Raw genomic sequence first — 6867 nt, forward strand, 5'->3', positions numbered from 1 at the left:
GAAATATCCGAGACGTTCCAACTGCAGAAAGGAGTCAAGTTTCCCCATTCATGGACATGTTCAACCTGGGCCTTATTCAATTATAAATACTGGTGAGCGGCTAATTTTGCTGCACCATATCTTTCTGTGCAAGGCATTCTTCTGTTGAACCATACAGTTGTATCAAAGCAATGGAAAAAAAAAAGAACAGGAAGTAGCATGGCTAGCAAATCTGCGGCTAGCAGAATATCTGTTTTATGTGCGAGTGTGTACGTGTATGTGTGTGCGCCTGTGCGTGTTTATGTAAGAGCTTGTGCGTTTGGGTGTGGTGAGGGCATTAACTGATTTCAACTCACTACAGCGCATCATGCCCTGTTGTACCAGCTTACAGTGACTGGTCGTCCCCTCTGACGGTCCTCAGGCAGGCTGCACTGCCCATGTCAGGATCAATGTTAAATGGCCTGGTTAATGACCGGCACACAGCTGACAAAGTCATTCATATCTGCCGGCACTCTGTTCCCCTGTGTGTGTGTGTGTGTGTGTGTGCGCGCGCATCTCACAGCCAATGTTCCAGGGTCTCGTTCCCTGCACAAATCAAGATTCCTCTGCTGTGTAGAGAAAAGGGGGAAATGTCAGTGTTTGGCTCTGACAGTCCGGTGCACAGATATCAGGTTACTCCCCCCATCACACTGCAGTTCCAGCTTGCTCAACACTGTAGCTGAGCACCGTCACCCAACCACTGAAAACACTTACCAGCACAGCACAGAAAAAGGGGAAGGGTGAAAAGAGAAAGTGTGAGTCTTGGTGTCACCGCTTCTCAGCGCTAACACCAGGCAGCCGTTGTCTCACACTGTGAGCACTGAACACAACTTGTAACGCAGACTCCTCTGTGTTATTCCTCAGTACACATGCTCAAGCCCTCTTCATCCCGTAGCTCTGAACCACAGAGCCACACAAACACAGCCATCTGTATCTGATCAGAATTAATGCCGCCCCTCCCCCCCCTCCATCTCTCTCCTCCCTCCCTCCCTCAGTCCGTCCCTGCTCCTAAGCCTGTAGAGCAATGCCCCCCCCCACCCCCACCCCCCTCTCCACCCCCCACTGCCCCCCGCTCTCGTAATTGTTCTGGATATTTCAGCGAAGTATCCGTGTTCCATTAACTGACCAGAGCTTGTTGATTGGCTCCGGCCGTCCCTTGAAATAGCAGGGCTGGCTGCCGGCCAAATGCTCATTTCCTGTTGGCCTGAGAGCCTCCAGCCGGTTAAACTGGAAATGCATTTCCTGACTGTGTATAAAATTTTTATTAATGTGGAAGAGTGCATCAGCAGCACTGTGGGCTTTTGCTGGTGGTACGGGAGGGGAAAGGAGGCGGTTATGGTATGGAGCGAGAGCAGTGGGGGGAAAGTACTCTAAAGTACGCTGGTGTAGGAAGGGGGTCATTCTATCATATTGCAGGGAGATGAAGTCAGGCATCTTTTACAGAGGGAAAGAAAAAGCAAGAGGGATGGGGGTGGGGGGTGGGGGGGAGCAATGTCTCCCCAAAGACAGAGAGAAGGGGTGGTGGAGGAAAGCTGTCACTTGGGGCTGCTCTACAGAGTGAGAGTTTAAAGTGGAACACACAGGGAGATAACTGACGGGGGGGAAATCTCACCCAGGAAGAGAGGGGGACTGTGGAAGGCCGGACAATGAAGCGCAGGGAAAATCGGGGGGCCAAAGGTACTTTGAGCAGATAGTCACCTCTGCTCCGCTGCCATGTTGGCTGGGCCCTCATGACGGGAGGCTGACAGCCCACAGCAGGGGGGCTGGTTAGCAGGGTCGGGGTCGATATGGGCCACAGCCTAAGGTTCCCAGGTCAGAGATGCGGGGCTTGTTGCTGGGGGGGAGAGAGAGAGGAGAGGGAGGTAAAAGAGAGAGCACACCGAGACCACCTCCCTCGTCTGCCTTTGTCCTTCGCTCTCCGACGCTGTTCGAGGGGGAGGCTGCGGAAGCCTTGTTGTCATGATATCCGATTATGAATATTAATTATTGAGGTGCAGTGAGGAGAGAGGAAATCTGAAACCACCACTTCTATACCACTTCCACAGAACCCTCCTCGGCAAGGGAACCAGGACATGATGGGGGCTGGGAAACACCTAAACAACAGCACCGCTAACACGAACACTGTACCGGGGCCTGTCTTTGATCCTGGCAACTCAAGCAAAAGGAAAGCACAACATTCAGACCAACACAGAGTCCACTCCCTTCACATAGTTACAAAGAACATGGCTACAGCATTTGATACTATACAATAAGAGCAGCAATGTGCAGAATAAATTGTACCTATAAGCCATTAAAACAAGAAAACTGACATGACCCCTGACTGAACTCTGGGAGATGCTTCAGAACTATAGGGTTAAGTTCCTGGCAGTAACTTTTCGGCATTCTGCATTATGCAATGTGAACTGTTGAGAAAGGGACCCCTGATAATGGTGGACCTCCCAAGTCATGTGACCAGAAGACCAACGCATTTCCACATAGGCACGGCCGGTACTCCTGGAACAGAAGGAAAGGGTGCTCAAGGGAGTCTTGCATTGTGTGCGAGAGAGACCCCCACACACAAAACCCCATTCATTTGTGAGAGCCTTGATTATCTGCACAGACCCCCATCATAACAACTCAGACCTCTCCTCTGGTGCAGACCCCAGTCATCCGTACAGAACCCAGGAGCCAGTTATGTAACATCTCAAGATAAACTGACCTCTGGGTCAAGTCAAATGAATTGAGAACTAAACTCTTGGCAAAAGGAGGTTCAGTTGTAAAACGCTAGGCCGGGGCGAGACTAAATTATGGTCTGAATTCAAGCCTCTCTCGGAGGCGAGCCGGGCTGAAAGATTTCATTTCAGCCTGCTCCGCATCATCTGCACAGATTCCAACTCGTGTGGGAAAGAGGAGGGGCTCGCTGGGGCTCAATGGGCCAGCAGCCTGACCTGGCCTCTTTAGCGAGCCAGTGGTGAGAAACACTTCTCCCAGTGAAATCGGTGGACGTCAACGTCTCGGCTCCCAGCTCTGACCCAATCACCACATTTCTTCCCAGGCTGCTCTGTGGGTCCAAGGCCGCCCAGAGAGAGAGCAGTGGTAAAATCTACCGTACAATGTGCATTTCAAAGGCACGGTAAGGCTAGGGAAATATGTGGGACCTATCTATCTGTATCTATATCTATAATATACATACATGCATATTATGTGAGTATATAAATACATCCTTCTGGTCAGTGAATCCTTCACTGTAATTTCACCAGAATGGGTTTTCGGTGTATTTGTGTTACGCTGTGCAAACAGTTTTAAAGATTATACATAACATCAAGCAAAAAAAAAAAAAAATCAGTAATGACTGAACCCTGTTACTGTCAATGCAAAAATGTACGTACACATTCACACAAAAATTGACGTAACAGTGGGAACACACACACTACAAAAACCTAATGCACCCTGATGCAAGCACATGCTCTCTCTCCCTCTCTCTCACACACAGAGCCTGTAAACCCAATATCCTCTCTGGCCCCTGGGGCTTTGAGTGCACAGCCGGTGCAGGAAGAGAGAGAGAGAGAGAGAGAGACTGCATTATCCACATCAAAGCCCTGAATTATCAGCCATAATCAATGCTTTCCCATTACCCCGGCTCTGGTGCAGGCCATCCAGGGGAGGGGGCTGGGGTGAGAGAGAAAGAGAGAGAGAAAGAGGAGGCCAAGAGCGAGAGCGTGCCTCTCCGGCTCATCGAGCCGCTGGACCGGGCCAAGCCAACGGGGGGCGCCTGCCCAGGGGAGAGCGAGTGGGCGTGCAAGGTCAGGAAGCCAGGGCGGTGAAGGGCGGGCAGAAGTGGGTGATGGGAACTCACAGAGCATGGGGAGGCAGCATGGAAAAACAGGTGGTTGCGGCTGATCCGGGTTAGGGAGCCGGGGTCAAGGAGAGAGGGGTGCAGGGGTGAGGGGGAGACTGGGGGAGAGAGGGTGTGAGGTGTGTGGGAGATATGGGGTTAGGGGGGGTCAGGTAAAAGGAAGGGGAATTTGGTGAAGTGAGATAACAATGTCAGGTAAGAGCAGGGGTGATGGGTGATGTAGGGCTGGAGTGTCAGGCGAGAGAGGGTGGAGGAGCTGTGAGATCAGGAAGCCAGGCAAGAACAGAGGGGGTGTTTGAGGTTCTGGGTGCCATGATGGAGCACATGGTTGACAGCGGGTGATGTCAGTACAGAGAGTTGGGTGTGAGCAGAGAGGAGAGGGTGTGGCTGATTCACAACGAAGGGGCAGAGGGCGCTGTTGGTTCAGATTTGGGTGTGAACAGGAGGACTGGATGATGTAGGATTAGAGTGGCAGGTGAGAGAGGGAACCGGAGCAGTACAGACAAGGAGTTGGGCGGTTATAGGGCAGAGGGCCTCGGGGTTGAGAGATGATATGGAATCTGAAGGGTCAAGGAACCAGGACAGGGCAGGAAGAAAGAGGCTAATGCTAACATTGGGTAATACAACAAGAGAGGAGAAGAGGGAGTTGATGATGTATGATGAATCAGAGCAGGGAGATTTGAGGCTGTAGAATCAGGGAAACAGGATAGACAGGGGTCAGGCACTGTCCTTCAGAGAGCTGGGTACAAATGACCCAAGAGGAAGAGATGAACCACAGATTCCCAAAGACAAAATTCCACAGAAAGTTCATGTACATGCATGTACATACATATTTATTGCACAAAAAAATCTTACCTCTGCCACTCCCTACAAGCTCTTCAAATAACCTCTATGAATTATGCAAGGGGTGCACAAGCAATTTGCGAAACCTGTCTCATCATCATCATCATCAAAGGATTTGTTTCACTTTCTGAACTAATAATGTCGTTCTACCGTTCTTTTTTTGCTGTGTCATTTGTGTAGCAGCAGAGTTGCAAAATTTTGGACACCCTCTGCCAGTTCTGTAACGTGTATGCAAATACAAAGTGGAACTGTGACTGAGCTACTTCAAAATGGTTGACATACTAGCCCTGCAGAGTTATGACCTCATTCATGTAGACAAACAGCTAACCTTTATTTCTCCCACAATGCTGAGGCAGACCTGTGGTGTGCTGGCTCCCCCTGTTGCCAAATGTTCATTACTACACCCTGGATGGCAGATTCTGCAGCGATGACGATCAGGAGACCCCACACCCATTTAAGACCACCGTTCTTATACTATGTGGTGCTTGGCAGAACACCATATTTCAAAGAGCAAATTTCTTGCATGTTATAATAAAATCAACCTGGGGAATACAACTACTTTAGTTTTTTAGATATGAATAATTAATTGTAAAATGTTGTGTCATTGCATTACTGTTATTCAGCAGACACTCATAGGCTGCAGTTTTATCCATGCATCTGGATAATTGTGGGTAAGGTAATTGTGGGTTAGGTACCTTACCCAAAAGGTACAACAGCAGTGGCCCAGTAGGAATCAAACCAGCAATCTGTTGGTTACTAACCCTGCTTCCTACCACTACACCACACTTTTGCTTATATTAAACTTATAACACAAATTGTTATACGGATGTGTACAGAGCTACATTTGCAACCTGTTCCCCCACTGAAGAGTAACGAGCAAAAAAAATGTACAATTTTTGTATTGTTTAAATAGAGAGAACAGACTAAACTTTCCAAAACCCACCTTCCTTTTCTCAGAAAATCCTTTTCAGAAAAGCCTATGTGTGTACCCATTGTAAATGTAGAGCAATCACAAAAAGATCCCACGGTGATCCTGGTAGCCACTTTGTTCACGACAATTATATCTATGTGACCAAATATAATTACACAGCAAATATTTGTACACGTGTTTATGTACAGGTGTATGTGCTACAATGGCAACATTTATAAAAGCACTGGATATGTTATATGCAGTTTGTAACAATGCATTAATTAACATCTATAACATTCACAGCTATACAGTAAAATCCACTTTTTCTGCACAGTGTTGAAGGAATGCTTGGTAATATAACAAAATCAGGTATGGAATTGATGCAGTCTTTTCCAGGATTAAAACGAGGGCACATTTAGTTGTTGTATGTGATATAATTTAGAACATTTTATGATATTCAATCGCTCCTCAAAAAAAACACCCCACTAGAATTTCAGCAGTATTCGTCGCCCAATGAAGACCAAAGCAGAAATTCTCGCCATTTAAGGACAGCAACAGACGACCCAATTTAAGGGGCTGCGCTGACATTCAGTACTGGCCATGCAATAGCTTTGATGGCAAAGAACTGGTATTTTAATGACACCATGCAGGCGAGAATAAGAAAAATACCAAGTGGTCACAAAAGGCAGTTAGCTTTCATTAGCTAGCTGCTGTGTTCAGTGCTCTTCAGTGAAGTGAACACTCTATCAAAGCAGGCAGACCATGCTTTAAAAAGCTTCATGAGCGCCATTATAAAGACATAAAGAGCAATCATTCATCTCTATTTACAATAGCTTATTCCTGCCTGGACCACACTGAAAAATTCCCCACTCTGTGCCCTGCAATTACACAGCTAGCGTTTAATGTGAGCGCAACCTCTAAAACAACTGTCATCATCACAATGTTCAAAGAAATTGCATGAATTAATGACAAACAGCATTGTTCTGCATGATGAATGAAGGTAGATTCTTTAGAGCTATGGTATAGCAGCTTGTCTCTTTTAATATTACTGTGCTTTGGTCCATAAAATATTGCAGTAAAATATATTTGAGAACAATGATTCATGCCGATTATGTGAATATAATCAAAAAGTGACAAGCATATAGGAAAAGGTAAGTATTAAACTATGGTCTCATGTGGCATGTGTGACCGTTTTCCTGCATTGTTAACTCTTAACAGGGGAAAAGTAAGACTCCTAAATTCAGTGGCTGGGTCACAAAAT

This window comes from Megalops cyprinoides, chromosome 3, assembly GCF_013368585.1.
Source record: "Megalops cyprinoides isolate fMegCyp1 chromosome 3, fMegCyp1.pri, whole genome shotgun sequence".
NCBI lineage: Eukaryota > Metazoa > Chordata > Actinopteri > Elopiformes > Megalopidae > Megalops > Megalops cyprinoides.